The 25,094-nt window shown below is 42.3% G+C and overlaps 1 pseudogene; it reads left to right on the top strand.

Annotated features, from left to right (window-relative positions):
- The first annotated feature begins 11,267 nt into the window (after positions 1 to 11,267).
- Positions 11,268 to 24,794, top strand: LOC109084746 (annotated as a pseudogene).
- Positions 24,795 to 25,094: the final 300 nt, after the last annotated feature.

Below are 25,094 nucleotides of genomic sequence, written 5' to 3'. Positions count from 1 at the left end.
AAAGACAAGGTAAGTGCTAGTATTAGTTGGTTAAGTGCTGGCAAAAAAGATGAGTTTTAGATGTTTTTTGAAGATGAGTGAAGACTCAGCTGTTCGAATTGAGATCGGGAGGTCATTCCACCAGCTGGGCACAGTCCAGGAAAAGGTCCGTGAGAGTGATTTTGAACCTCTTTGGGATGGCACCACAAGGCGCCGTTCACTTGCAGAGCACAAACTTCTGGAGGGCACAAAAGATTAAACTAATGAGCTTAGGTATGTTGGTGCCGTGCCAGTGGTCGTCTTGTAGGCAAGCATCAGTACCTTGAATTTGATGCGAGTGGCTACTGGTAGCCAGTGTAACCTGAGAGGAGTAACGTGAGCTGTTTTTGACTCATTGAAGATAACCCTCACTGCTGCATTCTGGATCAGTTGTAGAGGCTTGATAGTAGATGCAGGAAGGCCTGCCAGGAGAGCATTACAATAGTCCAGTCTGGAGAGAACAAGAGCTTGCACAAGAAGTTGGGTGGCTTGCTCTGACAGGAAGGGTCTAATCTTCCTAATGTTGTATAAGGCAAATCTGCAGGACCGGGTCATTGTAGCAATATAGTCTGTGAAGCTTAATTATATGATGACCTCGACCTTGGCCTGTGATCTCGATGGCGCCGCAGACGGCTGCTTCAGTGCTTGGCTCTCCAGTGTTGGCTCAATGATGCCATGCCGGACAGCGCGCTCCATCTGCCGGACTTTCAGCTGTTTAGAGCGGATCGCGACGCAGAATCAATGGGAAAATCGTGCGGCGGTGGGACATGCTTTTATATCAATGAATGGTGGTGCACAGATGTAACTGTGTTAAAGAAGATGTGCTGTTCAGATCTAGAAGTGCTTTTTGTCAACTGCAAGCCGTTCTATCCGCCGCGGGAGTTCACTTGTTCATTCTGGTGAGTGTTTACATCCCTCCGCAAGCGCACGTAAGTCTGGCTTTACAGAAACTCACTGACCAGATCACGGAGACAGAACAACAACACCCGGACTCTGTTTTAATCATTATTGGGGACTTTAATAAAGCCAATCTATCCCGTGAACTGCCAAAATACAGACAGCATGTTACATGTCCCACAAGAGACAGTAATATATTGGATCACTGTTACACCACAATAAAGAATGCATATCACTCTGTTCCACGAGCAGCTTTGTGACTGTCTGATCATTGTCTGGTTCATCTTATACCAACCTACAGGCAGAAACTTAAATCTTCTAAACCTGTAGTAAAGACTGTAAAGAGATGGACCAACGAAACAGAGCAGGATTTACAATCTTGTTTTGACCTCACTGATTGGAGTGTTTTTGAAGCTGCTACCACCGATCTGGACGAACTCACAGAGACCATAACATCCTATATTAGTTTTTGTGAGGATATATGTATTCCTACCAGGACTTATTTAACATTCAACAATGATAAGCCATGGTTTACAGCAAAACTCATACATCTTCGTCAGGCCAAAGAGGATGCCTACAGAAATGGGGACAGAGTCTTGTATAATCAGGCCAGAAACACACTGAACAAAGAGATTAGAGTGGCTAAAAGGACCTACTCTAAAAAGTTGGAAGACCACTTTACTTCCAACGACTCACCTTCAGTATGGAAAGGACTGAGAGCCATTACCAACTACAAGACACCATCCCCCTGCACTGAGGCAAATCAACGACTTGCTAACGACCTGAATAAATTTTATTGTAGATTTGAAACACCCCACACCCATTCTCATCATCTCTCTACACAACCGTTAACACCTCCTGCAATCCCCCTCTCCTCCCCTCCTGCACTTCAAATTAGTGAAAACGATGTGCGCCAGGTCTTCAGGAAGAACAAAAGAAGAAAAGCACCAGGCCCATATGGTGTTACACCAGCCTGTCTGGGAACCTGTGCTGACCAATTGGCCCCCATCTTTTCAAAGATTTTCAACAGATCTCTGGAGTTGTGTGAAGTGCCTTCCTGCTTCAAACGCTCCACCATCATCCCCATTCCAAAGAAACCCAAGATAACAGGACTTAACGACTACAGACCTGTGGCTCTAACGTCTGTCGTCATGAGGTCATTTGAAAAACTGGTTCTGGCTTATCTGAAGGACATCACTGGACCCTTACTGGGCCCCCTGCAGTTTGCTTACCAAGCAAACAGGTCCGTGGATGATGCAATCAACTTGGGATTGCACTTCATCATGCAACATCTGGACAAAACAGGGACTTATGTGAGGATCCTATTTGTGGACTTTAGTTCGGCTTTCAACACCATCATCCCAACAGCTCTCCAGACCAAACTGACCCAGCTCTCTGTTCCTAGCTCTATCTGTCAGTGGATAACCAGCTTTCTGACAGATAGGCAACAGCTAGTGAGACTGGGGAAATTTATGTCAAACAGCCACTCCACCAACACTGGTGCCCCTCAGGGATGTGTTCTCTCCCCACTGCTCTTCTCCCTCTACACCAACGACTGCACCTCTAAAGACCCCTCTGTCAAGCTCCTGAAGTTTGCAGATGACACTACAGTTATCGGTCTCATCCAGGATGGTGACGAGTCCCCCCTGCACTCCCCCCACTCACCATCATAGACAGCACTGTGGCTGCAGTGGAGTCATTCAGATTCCTGGGAACCACCATCTCTCAGGTCCTGAAGTGGGACAATCACATTGACTCCATTGTTAAAAAGGCCCAACAAAGGTTGTACTTCCTTCGCCAGCTGAGGAAATTGAACCTGCCACAGGAGCTGCTGAAACAGTTCTACTCACCCGTCATTGAGTCTGTCCTGTGCACTTCAATAACTGTCTGGTTGGTTCAGCTACAAAATCAGACATCAGAAGACTACAGAGAACGGTTCGGACTGCTGAAAGGATTATTGGTGCTCTCCTGCCCACCCTTCAAGAACTGTATACATCCAGAGTGAGGAAAAGGGCTCAGAAAATCACTCCGGATCCCTCTCACCCAAGTTACCCCCTTTTTGAACTTTTGCCATCTGGCCGGCGCTTCAGAGCCGCAAATACCAGGACAGTCAGGCACAAAAACAGTTTCTTCCCCCAGGCAATCTACTTCATGAACAGTTAAATGTTCACCACTTATGCAATAAAAATGTGCAATATTCTTATATTTATTTATTACCCCTCCATCCAAGTACATCTCTGCATCTTACTCTATTCTATTCCATTATCATCTATAGCACAACTGTTCATACAATTTATTTATTAGCATTTTTTGTGTGTGTGTGTTGTTGTTGTCTCTGTGTACTGGAAGTTTATGTCACTAAAACAAATTCCTTGTATGCGTAAGCATACTTGGCAATAAAGCTCTTTCTTTCTGATTCTGATTCTGATGATCAAAATGTTTGAGCTCATATTGAGACATTTGACTTGGTGCACACTTTGTAAAGTTGTTGAGATCACCTCTGAAATAAAGAGGAGACAAAAGTGAGAGAAAAGTGTGGGAGAAAAGTCTGAGCACAGTGTGTGATGATGATGATGAGATCTCTTCTAAAGAGAACATTGTGAGAGTGATAGATGTTTTGTCTCAGGAGACAAGTGTGAGAAGCAGGAGAATCAAACAAAAGTCTCTATTTGATGAAAAGTAACCTCGTTTCTGTCTAGGAGAAATATCTGAGATGTTACAGAGATCTCACTTTTGATTTTTTCTTTTCTCTGGAGTGTGCTGCTGTCACAATCACGAGCTGCAGTGCACTTAATGGCCACCAGAGGGCACACCACCCCAGACTTTTACCATTCCATCAAAGACTACATCCCCATGATCCTCTGCCCTGTTTCATCATCACTGATTGTCTGCAGGTGTCACTCATTAGCCTCATTAGCTCATCCTATATAAGCCCGGTTCACACTATTATTCATTGCTAAGTCTTGCTAGTGTCAACTGTGTTTCTAAGCCTCATTTCCTGGTTCCTGTTTCTTCCGTGTCTTGGTTCCTGCTCTTGTTATTCTGCCTGTTTTGTTGTTGGATTAGCCTTTAGCCTGTGATCTTTGCCCTGTTGTTATTGTCTGGATTGATTACCTGTGTATATGATTGTGGATTACTCCTTCATTAAATATATTGTCTTTGGATCCTCTACCTTTGTGTCACTGTGCAGTTCATGATGGGTGCATACTGTATACAGTGCTGGGCATTGAAGAGAAACTTAAACTAGTAACTGTTTAAAACTAGCACTAAATATTGACATCGAGGCTCAACTGCTCCTCAGACAGCAGGAGTTTGAGTCTGACTGAAGGTACTTCCTCCCGCTTCTCCTGCTGCTTCCTGTCTCTCATTCTACTGTCCTGACCATTAAAGCTGAAAACCTGAATGTAAGAAAAGAAAGAGAGAGCAATAAAATGCTCCTATACTGGAGTCTTGAAAGAGGTTACAGCGAGACAATAAAGATATCTCCCATGTTTCTCACACCACATCCTCGAGACCAGAAAGAATCATTTAGAAAGAAGTCTCACAAGCGTCTCCGGATGTCTCAACAGTCTCTCTCTCGCTTCTCCAGCGTCTCTTTCAGAGGCCTTCAACATCGACACTGAACATCCACTGAGATTTAACGGCACGCCAGAAGATTTCTTTGGTTACAGCGTTTATCAGACCGAGTTTGGAAACAGGAAGCAGTGAGTCAGACACACACTGGTTGCTAGGGTGTTCTGTGTGGTTGCTAGGTGTTTCCTGACGGTCTTGAGTGTCTGATTGGTTGTGCGGGTGTGTTTCTCAGAATCATTGTTGGAGCTCCATTAGAAGGAAACTCAACAGGGGAAATGTACAGCTGCACAGCAGATCTGCAGTCCTGCAAACGGCTGCAGCGGCCAGGTATCAGCATCACAGACATCTATCAGTGACTGCTGTGGACTTTCACTGCTTTATACTGAGCTGATGACTCTCTCTCTCTCTCTCTCTCTCTCTCTCTCTCTCTCTCTCTCTCTCTCTCTGCTGGGGTTTGACAGGTTCAGAGAGCATCCGCTTCTTCGGCATGTCTGCTGCTGTGTCTTCTGCTGCTCTCACTGTAAGTTCAGAGTCTCTGACAGTCAAACCTCCTTCATGAGATGTTAATGAGGTGTGTGTGTTTCTCAGAGCTGCAGTCCGTATTTTCCTCATGAGTGTGATGGAAACTCGTATCTGAACGGCATTTGCTACCAGTTCAGCAGCAGCTTACAGGCCGTCTCCAACTTTACCATCACTTACCAAGGTCTGATGAGTCTCACACAAACCAAGACTTCATGCAGTTTAACCATCTCAGACTTTAACACTGTAAACCATGTGTTGCTTTATTTCATTTCATTTGGAGGTGCATTTATCAACAGCTCAATTAAAGATTAAAGACATGATATTATAATAAAGCAATAAGCCCTGTGAAGCTGTCGTTTACAGTGAATTTTTAACAGCTAAGGGGCGTTGTTAGGTACAACGCGAAGCAGAGTGTGATGATATTAATAAAAACAGTATTCTTCCACCAAACTATCTAGTACCTCAAACAGCTGTGATTCCAACAAAGTGGTTGCCGAGCAACACACAGAATTAAACAAAAGTGTATGTTTTTTACAACAGCTTCAAACACGGCTCAACCAATCAGAATCAAGGACCGAAACATTCCCGGTTACTTAACTGTAACCTTGTTCCCTGAGAAAGCGGAACGAGATGCTGCGCTGCTCAGCGCATTGGGAAACGTCTTATTCGTGACCAGCTGTGAATAATGTGTGTAACACGTTGATAGAATTGACCCAGCGGTAATATAGCCTCAGTTGATGACCTCATCGGAGCGCGCCCACAACACGGGGCTATAAATAGATAAGCCACAGGTGCATCAACAGGACATTTTGTCTGAAGAGCAGTCCTGGGACATATTTCAGCACGGCAATGCAGCATCTCGTTCCGCTTTCTCAGGGAACAAGGTTACAGTTAAGTAACCGGGAACGTTCCCTTTTGAAAGCTTCAGTCGATGCTGCGCTGCTCAGCGCATTGGGAACTGTGCTTGAAAATGTCTGGACCCCTAAGGTTGTGCAGGCGTGCTACCAAACCACAAGACGGCCTCACACATTAGCTTGTGATGTTGACTGAAGGACATGAGAGCCCGGAATAGCATGGACATCCAAACTATAAAATCTTATGAATGTGTGCGGAGAGGACCAACCTGCCACATCACAAAACTGTTGTAAGGGGGCACCCCTTGCTAAAGCACTAGAGGAGGTGACCCCCCTTGTGGAGTGAGCTCTAAGACCTATAGGCGAAGCTTGACTGCGCCTCATAAGCCAAAGCAATAGCATCCCTGACCCAGTGAGACATGGTCAGCCTGGTGGCAGCTGCTCCTCTGTTACCACCACCATAACAGATGAACAGTTGCTCCGATTTACGCCACTGGCTAGTGCGGTGGACATAATTCTGAAGAGCACGGACTGGACACAGTCTATAAGATTTCTCCTGCTCCGGTGTTGTGAACGGCGGAGGGCAGAAGGCCTCTAGAATGACCGGATGTACAGCCAAAAACGGAACCTTAGGCAGGTAATCAGGATGAGGATGCAAAATCACTTTCACCCTCCCTGGGGCAAAGTCTAAGCATTATGCTGATATTTAGGGAGGTTATGTATATTCAGTTCTCTTCAAAGAAGTTATTGCCATGAGAAAAATTTTTAGAGTCAGAAGTCTATCAGACGCTGATTCTAAAGGTTGAAAGGGGGTTTCAACCAGACCCTCGAGAACTATAGCTAAGTCCCAAGAACGCATCTTGGTTTTTACTGTAGACCTCAGTCATCTGGCCCCACAAAGGAAGCGAGAGAGCAGAGGGTGTCTCCTGAGTGGCATCCCGTCAATCAAGGCGTGGCAAGCCGAAAGAGCGGCCACATAAACCTTAAGAGTAGCAGGGCATGTGCCTGTTGACAATTTCTCTTGCATGAAGTCCAGAACTGAAGCAATATGGCAGTTGACTGGATCTACATTGTGTACCACACACCACCTGTCAAAGACAACCCATTTACTAGCATAACTCTGTCTGGTGGAGGAAGCCCTAGCACTAAGAATGGTATCAATAACATCCGGTGAAAGCCCTGTGTTCCTCAGTTGGTACCCTTCAGGGGCCAAACATGAAGATTCCACAGGTCGGGCCTGGGATGGAATATCGTGCCCCCTGCCTGAGACAGAAGGTCCCTCCAATCCGGAATCGCCCATGGCGAGCCGTCGAGGAGAGATATTATCTCTGAGAACCCTACTCTGTTCGGCCAACGTGGTGCTATCAGCAAGGGGCAAGACCTTTGTTGGCGAACTCTGGCTAGGACTCCCGGGAGCAGAGAAACTGGAGGAAATGCATACAGGCACATTTTGGGCCATGTGTGCGCCATCGCATCCAGACCCAGGGGGGCTGGGTGACTCAGAGAGAAGTAGAGGGGACATTGCGCTGTCTGATGGAAGGCGAAGAGGTCCACTTCTGCTTCGTAAAATTTTCTCCAAATCTGTTTCACTACCTCCGCTCCCACATTCAAACGCCCTCGAATGTAAACTGCCCTGAGTGACAGGAGCTTGTCCTGGGCCCAAAGAAAAATCTTCCTTGCTATCTTGTCCCCTGGTGATTTATATAAGAGACTGTTGCTGTGTTGTCCACCCATACTAGGACATCACAGCCTCTCAAATGATGGAGGAAATATTTCAGAGCCAGAAATACAGCCATCAGCTCAAGGCAATTGATGTGCCAATCGAGCTGATGACCCCCCATTCCCCTTGAGCTGGGTGGCCATCCAAGACTGCTCCCCAGCCCATCAGGGAGGCATCTGTCGTTAGCAGTCTGCGACGTCACGGTGCCCCTAGAGTGGGACCCAAGGCAAGGAACAGGGGTCTGAGCCACAGAGATAGTGTACAAAGCCCGCGGTGCGTCACTTTTATTTACCTTTGAGGAAGCCATGAAACCTAACATCTTTTGATACTGACGAACAGTGCGATCCTGGCCTAGCCTGACCTTGCTCATGGTCTGCCGAATGGTCTCGATCCAAGCAGGAGACAGTTGTGCCCGCATCGTGATCGAATCCCAAACGATCCCGAGATAAGTCGTTCTCTGGGCCAGACAGAAAACACTCTTCTAGGTGTTGAGTCTCAACCCCAGAGAAAATAGATGAGCTAACACGATGTCCCTGTGTTGTAGCACCATCTCTCGTGATTGTGCTAGTATCAGCCAATCGTCGATATTATTCAAAATGGGAATGCCCTGGAGTCGTAATGGAGCCAGCGCTGCATCCATGCATTTTGTGTAAGTGGAGACCACGCCGTTGAAACATGGAGGATGACGAATAAATTGGATCCTGTATCCTATCCGTACTGTGCTCAACACCCACGCAGAAATGCCCGGCAGAAGTTTCCACGCTGCCAGACTCTCTGATAGTGGTACCAATTTTAACACTTCCTTTTGAGGGGATGTTAGATGTTCCGTGTCCTGAATGATGGCAGGAAACACTGGAACATCTAATATCTCACTGGAAACCACCGCCCCCCGAAGCACAAGAAGCGGTGGGAATGGAGGGGTTTTGTGAGGGTAACGGGGCGGGGCGAAAAGCTCTCGGGCGCACACAACCCCGTGAGGGACTACCCCCACCAGCATGTGCGCCAGAGCGTCAGGACTTCCTCTTCTTATTAATGATAGTCCTGAGGTCTGGCTTGGAAGGTTGGTGAGCACGGCGAACCTGTCCCCAATCCCTACGAGGGGGAGCACGGTCCACCACGCTCTGGTTTTTAACCTCCCTGGTTTTTGAAGGACCAGATGAAATCCTACGAAGATCTGTATCGACGCACACATGCACAGAATGATCTGAAGACAAAAGACCTGTTGATGCACCTGTGGCTTATCTATTTATAGCCTCGTGTTGTGGGCGCACTCCGATGACGTCATCAACTGAGGCTATTTTACCGCTGTGTCAATTCTATCGACGTGTTACACACATTATTCACAGCTGGTCACGAATAAGACATTTCCCAATGCGCTGAGCAGCGCAGCATCGACTGAAGCTTTCGAAAGGGAACTATCTGTTTTATAAATATGGATTTGGTTCGACAGCTATATGAAGTAACAGCAGAGTTTGTTTATGTTGTGGTATTTCTGCAGAATGCAGCAAGAGAGAAGTCAATCTGGTGTTTCTCTTTGATGGATCCAGCAGTATGAAAGCAGTCGAGTTTGAAATTAACAAAAACTTCATTAAAAATGTTATGAGAAAACTTTCAAAATCATCCATAAAGGTAAAACGATCCATCAGCTAATAATGTGGAATATCACCACAAATCTGATCACTAACCAGCAGAATCAGCATGTGAATGTCCATATTATAAATATGTGTATTGAGGTGTGAACGTGGCGTCTAATGATGATAATGTTGTTGTTTGTTGTTAGTTTGCTGCTGTACAGTTTTCAACAGATGTACGAACTGTGTTTGACTTCAACGATTATCAGAACGGCTCCGCTGAAGAGAAACTCATGAAAGAGACACACATGAAATCTCTCACAAGCACACACAAAGCAATCTACTACGTTCTGTGAGTGAAACCTTCATATGATTATGAGCATTCACTGAATTACACTTTAATATTCTTGAGTCTTAAGATGAAAATTAATCATGGTTCATGCTGTAGTTTTTCTCCACTGTTAAACACTGTTGCTGAAGTTGACTTTTGTTATTCTATAAATTGGAAGTTAAAAAACATATTGGTTTAGAAATGACAGAAGCACACTGACACTGAGGCTGAAATCTGTTCATATGTCATGATTTATGATTTATCATATCATCAGAAAGAATCTGCTGAATAGCGTGTCGTCTGGAGCTGATCCCAACGCTCAGAAAGCTCTGGTGATCATCACAGATGGAGACCCCAGTGATAACGATGATTATAATGTCCTCAACACATGTGATGAACAGAATATCCTCCGTTACGTCATCGGGGTGAGTTTCTCTTAAGCTCAAGCATGTGATTTATTCTGTATGTTCAGATAGTCACACAGAAATGACACACTACACACTGATTTTCAGGTGGGAAAGGTTAGTTTAACTGAACTCACTCAGATGGCATCAGAACCAAAACCGGACAACACCTTCTACATTCAAGACTACAGTGGACTTAAAGGACTTCTTGACAAAATGCAAAAAAAGATCTACAACATTGAAGGTAAAATGTAGATGTACAGAAAATGGACACTAAATAAAGAGTTTAAATAGAAGCAGCTAATGAAGAATCCACAGATGATTGTGCGAGTTTTCCTTCTGTGTTCACACTGTCATTCATTGCTAAGTCTTGCTAGTGTCAACTGTGTTTCGAAGCCTCATTTCCTGATTCCTGTTTCTTCCATGTCTTGGTTCCTGCTCTTGTTATTCTGCCTGTTTTTGGATTACCCTTTAGCCTGTGATCTTTGCCCTGTTGTTATTGTCTGGATTGATTACCTGTGTGTATGATTGTGGATTACTCCTTCATTAAATATATTGTCTTTGGATCCTCTACCTTTGTGTCACTGTGCAGTTCATGATGGCTGCATACTGTATACAGTGCTGGACACTGAAGAGAAACTTAAACTAGTAACTGTTTAAAACTAGCACTAAGTATTGACATCAAGGCTCAACTGCTCCTCAGACAGCAGGAGTTTGAGTCTGACTGAAGGTACTTCCTCCCGCTTCTCCTGCTGCTTCCTGTCTCTCATTTTACTGTCCTGACCATTAAACCTGAATGTAAGAAAAGAAAGAGAGAGCAATAAAATGCTCCTATACTGGAGTCTTGAAAGAGGTTACAGCGAGACAATAAAGATATCTCCCATGTTTCTCACACCACATCCTCGAGACCAGAAAGAATCATTTAGAAAGAAGTCTCACAAGCGTCTCCGGATGTCTCAACAGTCTCTCTCTCGCTTCTCCAGCGTCTCTTTCAGAGGCCTTCAACATCGACACTGAACTTCCACAATAATTCTGATGAGTCTCACACAAACCAAGACTTCATGCAGTTTAACCATCTCAGACTCTAACACTGTAAACCATGTGTTGCTTTATTTCATTTCATTTGGAGGTGTATTTATCAACAGCTCAATTAAAGATTAAAGACATATTATGTTATATTTGAAGTAACAGCAGATTTTGTGTATGTTGTGGTGTTTCTGCAGAATGCAGCAAGAGAGAAGTCAATCTGGTGTTTCTCTTTGATGGATCCAGCAGTATGAGAGCACACGAGTTTGAAATGAACAAATACTTCATTAAAGATGTTATGAAAAAACTTTCAAAATTATCCATAAAGGTAAAACAATCCATCAGCTAATGATGTGGAACATCACCACAAATCTGATCACTAACCAGCAGAATCAGCATGTGAATGTCCATATTATAAATATGTGTATTGAGGTGTGAACGTGTCGTCTAATGATGATAATGTTGTTGTTTGTTGTCAGTTTGCTGCTGTACAGTTTTCAACAGATGTACGAACTGTGTTTGACTTCAACGATTATCAGAACGGCTCCGCTGAAGAGAAACTCATGAAAGAGAGACACATGAAATCTCAAACAAACACACACAAAGCAATCAACTACATTCTGTGAGTGAAACCTTCATATGATTATGAGCATTCACTGAATTACACTTTAGTGGTATTGATTATTGAGATGAAAATTAATCATGGCTCATGCTGTAGTTTTTCTCCACTGTTAAACACTGTTGCTGAAGTTGACTTGTTATTCTATAAATTGGAAGTTAAAAAACATATTGGTTTAGAAATGACAGAAGCACATTGACACTGAGGCTGAAATCTGTTCATATGTCATGATTTATGATTTATCATATTGTCAGAAAGAATCTTCTGAATAGCGTGTCGTCTGGAGCTGATCCCAATGCTCAGAAAGCTGTGGTGATCATCACAGATGGAGACCCCAGTGATAACGATGATTATAATGTCCTCAACACATGTGATGAACAGAATATCCTCCGTTACGTCATCGGGGTGAGTTTCTCTAAAGCTCAAGCATGTGATTTATTCTGTATGTTCAGGTAGTCACACAGAAATGACACACTACACACTGTTTTTCAGGTGGGAACGGTTGATTTAACTGAACTCACTCAGATGGCATCAGAACCAAAACAGAACAACACCTTCTACATTCAAGACTACAGTGGTCTTCTTGACAACCTGCAAGAAAAGATCTACAATATTGAAGGTAAAATGTAGATGTACAGAAAATGAACACTAAATAAAGAGTTTAAATAGAAGCAGCTAATGAAGAATCCACAGATTATAGTGATAGTTTTCCTTCTGTGTTTCAGTGTCAAAGGATGCTCAAGGCAGAGACAGACAGAAAGAGTTATCACAGAGTGGATTCAGTGTCGTCTACCATGAGGTGAGAAATAAAAAGTATACAAAGTAAATTTCACTTATTTTTATGATTTTTGTCTATGCAAATTTTCCAAAGCTAGTGTTTGCGAGCCTATGAGGGTTCTTGAGGGAACCGCAGAGGGTTTGTGACTTGAAGAAAACCTAATAATTAAAGGGGTCATGACATGAGAAACTAAATTTCCCTTGATCTTTAGACAAGGAAGAGGTTTTGTATGTGTGACAAGTGGGGCGGGGCCGAGAGCCATGGGAACAGAGCGAGGCTGGTGGAGTGATTGGGAAATGAGCGACACCTGCTCCACTCACCGGTCTCGAGTCCCACGGAGGAGATTGGGAGGATGCAAAAGAGGAGCGACGACAGTGAAGGATGAGAGAGGACCAGGCCTGGGCTTTATGTTGTGTTTGGTTTTTGTTTGCGCGCGGCAGTCGACCGTGAGGGGCTGTCGCGCTTTTTTATCTTTATTTGGGTATTAAAGTTTTATTTGAGTGTCCGCCGGTTTCCTGCCTCCTTCTTCCCGTGATTATGGAGTTTTTATTGTTACAGTATGCTTAACACATCTTGCAAGTTTCAGAACTTTAAATGTCCTCGTCAATAAGAAGCAATTTATGTAATAACCCTCAGAAAACGGCTTGTTTTGGGTCAGAGGGAGAAGGTGACTCCAGCTGGGGCCAGTGGTTTGCATATGAACGCCTCCAGAGCAAGACAACCACGCCTATGTTTGCTTCATCACATCGTTGTCACTCCACGTTGTTCAGTCCATGTGCATCGAGTGGGTCTGAAGGAGGAGTTGTTTATAATAAGATTGCACTTTTTATTCTCTCTTTTTCAGAACTCCTCAGAACACGTTCTTCTTACATTTTAAATGGCCTAACTGTGCAGCATCCTTTTGATTATGACTTTGAATAGAACTATATACAATCTGGGCTGTATTCTTTCAAAAATTTGTGTTCTCCTCCCCCTCCTCCTCATGTGGTGCTGAATAGATTTCAGCAGTGAGGTTTGAATTCATGGCAGCAGATTTGTCTTCTTTGCATGTGTGCTCGGATCCTCATTATATTTAGCAAAGACTTCTGCTCTAGCCTGTTTCGTAGCCTGTTCTTTATCAGTGATATTTGGGGAAAAGAACGCTCAACCGCTGCATTACTGAAAGGTAAAGCAAGAAGACACAATGCAAAATTGCCAAGATCTTCAAAGTTTTTATCACCTGCAGTCTCTGTGTATGTAGATTCAAGATTCAAGATTTTTATTCGTCACATATACAATTATATAGAATTACATAGAGGATATATAACCAGCAGTGAAATGTGAGTCAGGTCCGCTCCATGGACAGTGCAATTATTAAAAAATACAACACAGATGAAAATATACATAAATATAGCTATGAAAGAATGAAATAAAAGTAAACAATAAAAATATAAGAATAAAATATAAAAAAGATGTACGTATACTGTAGAATTAAATATAGAATGGAAAATAATGTGCATGAAAGTACACTGTAGTCTTAAATATTAAGATACCCAGGAATGTACAAGAGGCAAATGTGCAAACAGGTTGACACTTTCAGAATGTCAATGTGATGTAGAGAATGATGAATATCTTACTGATTAAGTGAATATTAAGTGGAGTCATGTTTGAGAGGCTGGTTTTAAATTTAGGAGCCTGATGGCCTGGGGAGAAAACTCCTCCTAAGTCTCTCTCAGTTTTTGCCATCAGGCTACTGAAGCGCTTACCAGATGACAGCAAAGTGAAAAGATGGTTTGGGTTGGATGGAGTCCTTGATGATTTTAACAGCTCTGCTTTTGCAGCATTTGAGGTAGATGTCCTGCAGAGAGGGGAGAGCAGACCCTGAGATGCGCTCAGCTAAGCACACAACTCTCTGCAGGGCTTTGCAGTCATGACTGTAGCTGTTCCCATACCACACTGAGATACACTGAGTCAATACACTTTCTATGGCCCCTGAATAGAAAGTTTTTCAGGATTGTTGGTGAGACCCTGAATTTCCTCAGCTGTCGCAGATGGTACAGTCTTTGCCTGGCTTTATTAACCTGTGTTTGAATGTGGGTAGTCCAAGTCAGGTCCTCTGAGATGTTAACACCAAGGTACTTGAAGCTGCTCACCCTCTCCACAGGGGTCCCGCTGATCATTAGAGGAGTATAGGGCTGCTGCTGTCTCTTCCTGAAGTCAACAATCAGCTCTTTAGTTTTGCTCACATTCAGAGAGACAATTGTCCTGGCACCATGATGTAAGTTTCTCTACCTCATCCAAGTATGCGGTCTCATTATTGTTGTGAATGAGGCCCAGAACCACAGTATCATCAGCAAATTTGATTATAGCTGTGGAGCTGTGGGAAGACACACAGTCATGTCTGTAGAGAGAGTAGAGCAGGGGACTCAGGACACAGCCCTGTGGGGCTCCTACGTTCAGGGTGATGGAGTTGGAGGTGAACTGGCCTACTTTCACCACTTGAGGTCTGTCGGTAAGGAAATCAAGAATCCAGTTGCAGAGTGAAGAATTCAGGCCGAGGTCCATGAGTTTAGAAGCTAGCTTTATGGGGACTATAGTATTGAAAGCTGAGCTATAGTCAATAAATAGCAGCATTACGTAGTTCCTGTTGTTGCTGTCAATGTGTGTGAGAGAAGAGTGCAGGATGTGAGAGATGGCATCATCAGTGGATCTGTTGGGGCGATAGGCAAACTGAAGAGGATCTAAAGTATCCAGGATGGAGAAGCAGATGTAGTTTTTAACCAGTTCCTCGAAGACCTTTATGACTATTGATGTGAGGCTAACTGGACGATAGTCATTCAGACAAGAGGGGTTATTGTTCTTAGGCACAGGGATGATGACAGATTTTTTTTAAAGGAGGTGGGAACCACCGAGGTAGCAAGAGACTCATTAAAAATAGATGCGGCTCTTACTGCACGTCGGAGAGCATAGCACAATGCTTTGTACTCGCTCATGTTTTCCCGACAAAAGACTGGCGTTGTAAGCAGCAGTGCGTTTGTTTTACTGCTGCATGGATTGTTCTGTCCACCCACGGTTTCTGATTTGAGAAGGTCCTTATAGTTACTGTTTCAGTTACTTTGCTCGGCTAACGTGTTAACAAAGCTTAATGCTACATCCGTGAACTCACTGACGTCAGTTGAACTTGCCCGAAACATGTTCCAGTCTACGTCATCAAGAGTCGCCTGTAGCATGGCTTCTGAGTGGGTGGACCATCGCGTCACCACCCTCTGCACCGGGGGATCTTCCGTTGTGAGGAAAATGGCGGCATGGTCCGATTTGCCGAAAGCCGGTAGTAAGTGAGCTTTGTAGGCATTCTTAAACTGAGTCTAGCAATGATCCAATGTATTCGGTCCTCTGGTTGGACAGGATACATGTTGATAAAAATTACCCATAACTTGCCTGAGGTTGGGTTTGTTAAAGTCCCCAGCGATGATAACATCAGCGTCAGGATGTTTGTTGATGTTGCTGCTGAGAGCATTGTGAAGCTCAGACAAAGCCAAACCGGTGTCAACTTGTGGTGGGATGAAAACAGCAGTAACGATGATCATGGAAAACTCTCGGGGCAGATAGAATGGGCGGCAAATAATGGATGAATGTTCCAGATGAGGCGAGCAGGAGCGCAACAGAGTGGAGATATTCCTGGGGTCACACCATTTCTTGTTGATCATGAAACACACTCCTCCACCTTTGGATTTACCGGCCTCGGCTGTCCTGTCCATCCGTAAAACAGAGAAGCAGAGGAGGACTCTTTTCCTCAGTCTGTTGCAAATCCCAGCGCGTTTCCCGCAGTGTTTTGTCGCCTCGGGTGGTTATTCAGGTGGCCATTGTTTATCTCTGCGTTCCGGAGAATCTCAGATGGCCACGATGGATTGGAGGATAAAGTGTCCTGAAACAGGTCAGTGAAGCGGTGTCCAATGTCCAAAAGTGTTTCTTTGCCGTAAATGATCATTACAGACGTTGTGTGTGTAAAAAGAAAAAGCAAAAGTAGGTAAAAAAGTAAATAAAAACATGTATGCATAAGCATACTTGGCAATAAAGCTCTTTCTGATTCTGATTCTGATTCTGATCTAAGCGGAGCGACCTGGACGGCGACCGGACTCGGCAGCGCCATCTTTTGGTAGCAGCTTCTATCCAGAAGTCCTCTGTTCTGCTGTCTTCTGTATTGTTTCATTCTAGAGTGTGTGAGAGCCTCTGATTGTTTGATGTGATCTGGAAGTCTCTTCCTAATCTCCTGAACCTATGTTTCATGTCCTACACAGCTTTGCCACTTTTTCCCTTTGATTCATGCAAAGACAGACGGAACTGCATCCCAAAGTCAACAGCATCAAGGGAAAAAGATTCTCATCACAAAGGTTAAAGGCCATGATCTTGTGCCAACTGCAGAATGTCTTCAGCAATCCTACATGCTCAAGAAGGGACTGGTAAAATGTCAAAAGTTCTGTGAGAAGTTTTCCAGGATTGGGTTTGTCAAGTTGAAAGATTTTAGTAAGTCTGTTTAACTCTGACACAATTGTTTGGAGGAATTTTAGGTAGATCAGGCTGAAATTGTCGCTGTACATTTGGTACAACAATTCTGCAGCATAGCTTCTCTCACTGTCTTTTTTATCAACTGGAAATGCAGCTTAAGCTCCTCATACTGTGAAAAGATACAGTATGGTGGACACACTCACTAATAGAGAGCCACCTAGTGTCTGACAGCTGTTGAATCTTCAGAGGGCTTTCACCTACATTTATGGTTTTGTACAATTCAGAATATCTTTGGAGATGCTGGGTAGCATTTGAAAACCAGCTGTAGGTCTGAGAGACCATGTACTCTACATTTCTGGGCAAGACACTGACAGCTTTTGATGCACAGAGCTGAAGAGAATGGCACACAAACTTTCTGTAGACAATATGAGGATTGCGGTAATGGAATTTCTGTAGCACTGAGTTATGCTGCCCACACATTGTGTTACAGCCATCTGTTTTGCAAGTCTGATGCAATTCAGTATGGACAATTTATTGTCATCCAGGAATGTGAGCAAAGCATTTGCTATGGTCAGTGAATCACCAGCTTCTATATTTATAATTCCTGCAAAGGTGGTAATGATTTGTGAGAGCTTCTTACTGTAATATCTGATGACTATGCAGAGTTGTTTTCTAGTCATGACATCAGTGGTCTAATCAACAATTAAGAGAATATGGTCTACTTTCCTATATCCTCCAGAAGGTCTTTATGCACTACTGGTCCTATCACCAAATTAATTAGTGCTGTGCATTTTATTCTGTGTAAACTGATACCCTTCTTGGAAATTCCTTCTACAGCACTTCCTAAATGATCGACATTTAAGGTGCTTGGGTGGCAAGCAACATGAAGGGCAGCCAGCATCAACTCTGACTCCTTTACTCCAACATTAGTTCTTTGAAAGGAACAGCCTGTGTCAAATAATATTCTGGCATTTGAGAAAGGACACACATTTTTTTTATGCTTTTCGGTTGCATGGGCTACCAGATCACTGTGGTGAGCTCTAATTTCACATTTGCAATACCTACAGAAAGCTTTTTTCCATCATTTGGAACACTTCGAATCCATTCCATTAATCCCTTTTCTGTCTCCCATTCTTTGCGATATTTTTTCCCATATTTGCTCCATTTACCTGCCATTTCACAATCCTGCCTGTTCATCCGCAGACCAGCACACACAAGTGCCTATCCCTCATTTATCTAAATGCTCATTTAATGTGACGTTTTTTTTTTTCTTTTTTTTCACTTCCACTCACGCTTTTACTTGCTTACGTTCAGCGGCATTTGGAATGCCAGGTGTTCATTCTGGGATCAATGCAATGCCCATTAAGAAATGATTAAATTTTCATTTTTTATTTGGCTACAAAGTAACATTGGGGTGGCCATGATTATCTTTTTTTTATTTTTTTTTTTTTTTTTTTAAAAGTATTTCAAATTAGATTTTTTTGCTTATATTAAAAGGATCATGACATTTTTTATTGTATTATGTTCCCTGAGGTGTAATTATAATATTACTAAACAAGTCAGTGAAAAACCCTCAGACACAATATTATCTCTCTCCACCGGTGAGACCAGGGGCTCCCAAACCTACAGTCCACCGAGAAGATCAGCAGACCCTTCAAACACACACACACACACTCTCACCACACTCTCTCTCACACACACACACACACACACACTCAATCTCTCTCTCTCTCTCACACACACACACACACCACACACTCACTCACACACACTCACAACATACACACTCACACACATACACACACACACACACACACACACACACACACACACACTCTCACACACACACACAAATACACTCTCTCTCTCACACACACTCACACACAGACTCACTCATTCACACACACACTCATACACATACACAACATACACTCTCTCTCTCTCACACACACTCACACACACAGATACACACACACACACACACACACACACACACACACTCATACACATACACAACATACACTCTCTCTCTCTCTCTCTCTCTCTCTCTCTCACACTCTCTCTCAAACACACACTCTGACACTCACTCACACACACACACACACACACACACACACTCATAAGAACTCACATTTCACCAAAACTTGTCATATTAAAACATTCGTATTTGTAAGTTGAAATTTACACTCACAGCTCTGATGTGAAAAGCTGAATCTTTCAATTTGCACACAAAGACAATGATCAAACACCCGTGTTTTGAATTGGAAGTTGTAGATTAATAGTCACAAATGTGTAAAATGACATACACAAATGTTTACGACATATTCACTTTACTTCAGTTTCGCTGCACAACGTCAAGTCGGCACTTACAACCTCTCAGATCTGGCAGTACGAGTTCAAATTCTAGCGCTCTGACTTTTGCTACTCTTTTTGCAGTATTCCTGTTGCAAAACTCACTTGTGCACTTGTATATGCAGATGTTGAGAGCGCAGAGCCAGTGTGAGAGAGCAGAGTGGCTTTAAAGACATTTTATTGGTCGATGCCTGACCAATGAACAACGCCAGCCACCGCGACATGCCAAGAAAGAAATGTGTTTTTATTTCATGCATATGTATCAGTTATTTGTAAAACACTGCAAACTATTTTCACTGAATATCCTTAGCTTTTACAGGATTTTAAGACCCTGCATTTCATTTTGTCATTCAGGTATTATCTGGTAGACAAATAATGCAACATCTTTCATATGTATATCCCACTGCATAATCGCTGTACCAGAATTGCAAAACATAACTCTGTGGTTTTTATTATTTTTATGATTTGTAAAAATAATTTAAACTTCTTCATTGGATTAAATTCCTAATTTGCTTGTCAGTAATGAACCTTTTTTAAATGCAACATACAAAAAAAAAACTTTAAAAATCGAGTGTTTGATAATGTCTAAATGTACATTAAAAAGCAAAACCTAAAAAATAAGCATTATGACCAGCAATACTGTTTTGAGCAACTAGAGTAGAGCTAAATACATCTATTATTAAACATCAATAAGGCCATCAAGTGGTTAAACAATGGCATTACATATGAATATTATCTTTCTGGACACCAAATGCCTCTAATTTGCCTCTTTGCACTGGAATTTTAAAACCATTTTCTTTATTTTAACCCTAAATACTACACTTATTGTAATATAAATAATAAGCATATTAGAAATTGTTATATTTTAAATGGTCATTCATGGATCATAATTATTGCGCATATTATTTAGTATCATAATCTCTTCAAATTAACCAAACAGGACTGAGCTAAGTAAGAGCTATGTAAGAGCTATGTAGTACAGTTATTTTATTGGTTAAAAGTTCCACTTAAGGTGTTTGATCACATTTTGACTGCTAAGGAGTATGCGAATGCGAATATAATACTGTTTCATCTCCAGAATAAAATGCTATTGTAAAGCGTAGTCAGCCATGCACAATCAATGTACATTGTGTTAATAATTAAAAATCGCTGCAAATATAGTGAAACCGCTGTCTGTCCTGATTAATCCCATTCAAATAGATTGACAGCGCAAGATGTTTAGTACTATTGATAGCTCCACATGACCGCGTGGCGGGTGAGATCAAAGCATGTCACAACTGTTTCTCAGCTGCTCTGGTGCAGCGATATTACTCTGCAATATGCAGTGGCATATACATATGAATACAAATCATAAAAATAATAAAAACAACAGAGTTATGTTGCAATTCTGGTACAGAGATATGCAGTGGGATATACATATGAAAGATGTTGCATTATTTGTCTACCAGATAATACCTGAATGACAAAATGAATGCAGTGTCTTAAAATCCTGTAAAAGCTAAGGATATTCAGTTGAAAATAGTTTGCAGTGTTTTACAAATAACTGATACATATGCATAAAATAAAACACAAATTTCTTTCTTGGCAAGTCGCGATGGCTGGCGTTGTTCATTGGTCAGGCATCGACCAATTAAATGTCTTCATCCGCACCAAAGCCCCGCCCCTGGCTCTGCGCTCTCACATCTGCATATACAAGTGCACAAGTGAGTTTTGCAACAGGAATACTGCAAAAAGAGTAGCAAAAGTCAGAGCGCTAGGATTTGAACTCGTACTGCCAGATCTGAGAGGTTTGTAAGTGCCGACTTGACGTTGTGCAGCGAAACTGAAGTAAAGTGCAAAAGTAATATATGTCGTAAACATTTGTGTATGTCATTTTACACATTTGTGACTATTAATCTACAACTTCCAATTCAAAACACGGGTGTTTGATCATTGTCTGTGTGTGCAAATTGAAAGATTCAGCTTTTCACATCAGAGCTGTGAGTGTAAATTTCAACTTACAAATACGAATGTTAATATGACAAGTTCTCACATTCAGATGTCCAACCTCTCGAGTTGAGCTACTGATTTACCTCCATAAATAAGCAAACTATTTTTGCTCCTAATTTTATTCTATAAAGTCCTCTTCAGTTTCTAGCCAGTATTATGTGACGTTGTGTTTGTGAAGCAGAAGAACATGTTGTTTTCATATTTCTTCTGTGAACATCAGGCTATAAAAGCAGGTGCTAGAATGCAGTTTCTATTCATTTTGATTGATTTTTCTGGCATCAGATTGGCTCATATTTCGGAGCGTCTCTGAGTCTGTTGGATGTGGACTCTGATGGAGATCAGATTTCCTGCTGGTCGGAGCTCCATTATTTTACAGTCCTCAGCCGAGGACTGAAGGGAGGCTGTACGTCTACACTTTATCAGAGCAGGTACACACAGATTCATGACTATTATTATGATCTTCATGAACAAGCTTCTGGCAGTAACTGGAAGGCTGCTAGTCGTCACCATTGTGTTACTCCACTGGGATTGCTGTTGTGATAGGTTCCTATGACGTGAAAGTTGTGGAAATTGTTCTGGTGCTGGTCATGAGCTGATGAAGAAATATGCTGTTCACTTTTTCAGAAGTATTTTCAGAGGACACTGAATGTGAGTGAATCAACCACTGGTAGATTTGCTGCGTCTGTGGCTTCACTAAAGGACCTGAATGGAGACGGTCTGTCAGATGTGGCGGTCGGGGCACCGCTGGAGAATGAAGGAGTCGTCTACATCTACCTGGGTGACAGGACGCATGGCATAAACCCTGAACTCACTCCTCAGGTGAGAGTTTGCTGTGCTTCCATCAATCCCAAATGCTCTGTTTGTGCTCACGTTTAACCCATTTAAAACAGATGAGCAGATGAGCCGAAAGTTCACAGATAAACAGACAGATAAACCTGCACACCGCTGTGACACAGTAGATCTTTATGTGTGTGTGTGTGTGTGTGTGTGTGTGTGTGTGTGTGTGTGTGTGTGTGTGTAGCGGATCCCAGCACGGTCAGTTCTGCCCGGTCTGCAGCAGTTTGGAGTGTCTCTGTCCGGTCAGATGGACATGAATGATGATAATCTGACAGATATCGTGATCGGAGCACAAGGAGGGATCGTCCTGCTCAAGTACGTAATTTCACAACACATTTAGAAAATAATGTAAAGATTCTCTAACCATCTCAACACAGGATCATCTGTGGGTAGACATCACTGAGCAGTTTTTTAAAGTAATCTTTACTTTGTAGAATAAATGCAATGAGTAAAATCTATTAGGTGTCAGTCTGACTGTCTGGAATCATGAGAATTGACTCTTTTCTCTCTCTTCTCAGGGCTCGGCCTGTGATGTCTGTATCTGCGCAGCTCAGTTTCAATCCAAAGGAAATCAGTCTGAACTACTTTGAATGTCCGGGTAGCAACGCATTTAATGCATTTAATCTCACGTCATGTTTCACGGTGACCGAGAGGACCAGCAGCACAGGTAACATCAATGAAGTTTCAGAGAGTCTCTCTGTCACATGAAGAATATGTCTCAGCTCCTCATGTCTCTCAGGATCTCTGGAGAAGAAGCTGAATGTTTCTCTGAATCTGAATGTGGATGTGGTACGAGGAATGAGGTCGAGGATTCTTCTTCGATCCGATGGATTCGTCGTCCAGTTCTCTGCAGCAGTCCGTCCTGCTGGATTCTGGCTTCTCCTGCTTCAACTTCTCTATCTTCATGCTGGTACGCAGGGTTGGGCAAAGATGCATCAAAATGTATTTTAAAATAAAAATACCTTCATTTTAAGTGTATCAAAATAAACTACAAAATACAGCAGCCACACCGAGTATCAAAATAAACTACTGCATTTTTGTATTTTAGAAATACTAAAAATACTTTTACAAGGGAGCATGAAATTTCTTCGCAAACCTTCCATCAATTGCTCTATTTGATCTTTCTCTTCACTATTACACTGACTCTGATGATGAAGTAAACAATGTTTGATAGAAACAGCTGTTCTCTGCCCGAGTCATGCAATAAATCTGAACTTATGCAACCAGTTAACAGATCAAATATTCACATATCCCTGTGATCTCCCAGATGAAGGTTAGTTTTAAAAGTAACCAACAGTTTTTTAATGTTTTAACAGTTTGCAAATGACTCACAAGGGCCTACTTTTCATCAGCCACACTGACTCAATGACAAACAAGTCATTCATAAGACAACTGATGTAACCTGTATACATAGCAACTAGTTTTCTAACTAATGAAACATTTGATTGTTAATCATAAATATAATAATATATTGTGTCATGCAGTCATTCATGCAATGGTACACACAATCATGATCCTACTCAAACAGCTACTTCAATTAGGGTACGATATTCAGCAATCAAATATTATCAATCATTGGACACCTATTTGGAAGTTGGGAAAACAAACATTTTAGCATGACAACAATTATAAATGATCAACTTGTCAAGGAGTATTAACCCAAATCCAACCAGTGAATCTATTGAGAGCCATAGAAGTATAGAGGACACACACACATATACACTTTTAATAAGTGCAGTTGCACCAAGCACATCACACACTCTATTACTCATTCATCCATGCTTCCTTTTCCACTCCAACGCTACTGTAATTCCTGTCCACTAAAAGCTGCACGGATATATTTGCTTACCCCGACAGGCCTATCTATGTAAAGCAGCTTCGGTCTGACGGTGAATGTTGTGTTTGTTTCAGCACTGTGTTGCAGACACAGTATCTCCTCTGAAGATACGAATGCATTTCTCACAAACTGAGATCTTGTCTGGAAACTCTGTGGCTGTTCTTGACGTCAACAGCAGGACGGAGGAGTATGTCGAGGTGAGCAGATTAAAAAGTAAATATACACATTAAAAATGGGTACACAATAAAATTGATCCGGTAAAAAAACTACAGAGACCACTGATTCGTGGGTTGAGTGAGATCACTGCCCCTTCAGTGGCACACAAAACTCGACAAGCTGAGAGACTACTGTGACAAAAGAAGCCTGATTTGCTGAAACTCTGGCAGTTTGCTATAGAAGCTCTGAACCTCTGGCTTGATACAAAAGATTTACAGAAGTGTAGTTACCATCACATATCACTTTTAAATTGTGACTATAAGATACTAGCTAAAATTGTATATATTCAGCTTGAAAAAATTTAGCATAGAATAATTTCACCTGATCAAACTGGTTTTCACCACAGTTGCTGTTAGTTCAGACTTTCTGTTGTCACCGTCTTTTTGATTTGATTTCGTCACTCAGGTGTGTCTAATCAACATCCTAGTTTGGGACTGAAATCGCTGTCTGTCCCATCACAACCATGCAGGTCATGCTCAAACTGAATTATCTGTCTGTCCTGTCACAACCACGGATGTCGTTCCCTATTCACTGCGCTCCTGGCTATTTGTTTTGTTGGGGCAGCTGACACCATCCCTGAAAATCCTGACTGAATCCTGAAGAAAAGAGGCAGACCATGACTCTTTCTTTAGTTTAATAATGAAAACAACAAAGAAACAGAGGTCCAAATACACAAGTGCTTCTTGTTAGCTTCCTTATGCTACGGGCTTTTTTTTTTTACGGGCTTCCCTTAAAGACACATACACAATACTCGGACACCTCCCCCTTTTAAGAATTTGCTATAACCTTTTATATTACAGGAGAAATTGTATCAAAACTTTACAATGAACATATGTACTGTATATTTACTCTAGATACATTAGCACAAGACTGTGTGTGGTTTTAAAGATTCAACTTAAACTCTCTTAAACAATCACGTTGCCTAATTTACAGAATTTAACTGCATATTTACTTACTAGTCATAATGTTTCTTACATTTACTAACATTTGTTCACTTTCACTTCACTTCACTTCAACGACTAAGCTTGACATTGAACAGTCTGTTAAACTACAATTCTTACACTA

Source organism: Cyprinus carpio, chromosome B1 (genome assembly GCF_018340385.1).
Source record: "Cyprinus carpio isolate SPL01 chromosome B1, ASM1834038v1, whole genome shotgun sequence".
Classification (NCBI taxonomy): Eukaryota; Metazoa; Chordata; class Actinopteri; order Cypriniformes; family Cyprinidae; genus Cyprinus; species Cyprinus carpio.
Note: the sequence above shows the minus strand (reverse complement) of the source record. Positions and strands in the feature narration are given on the sequence as shown.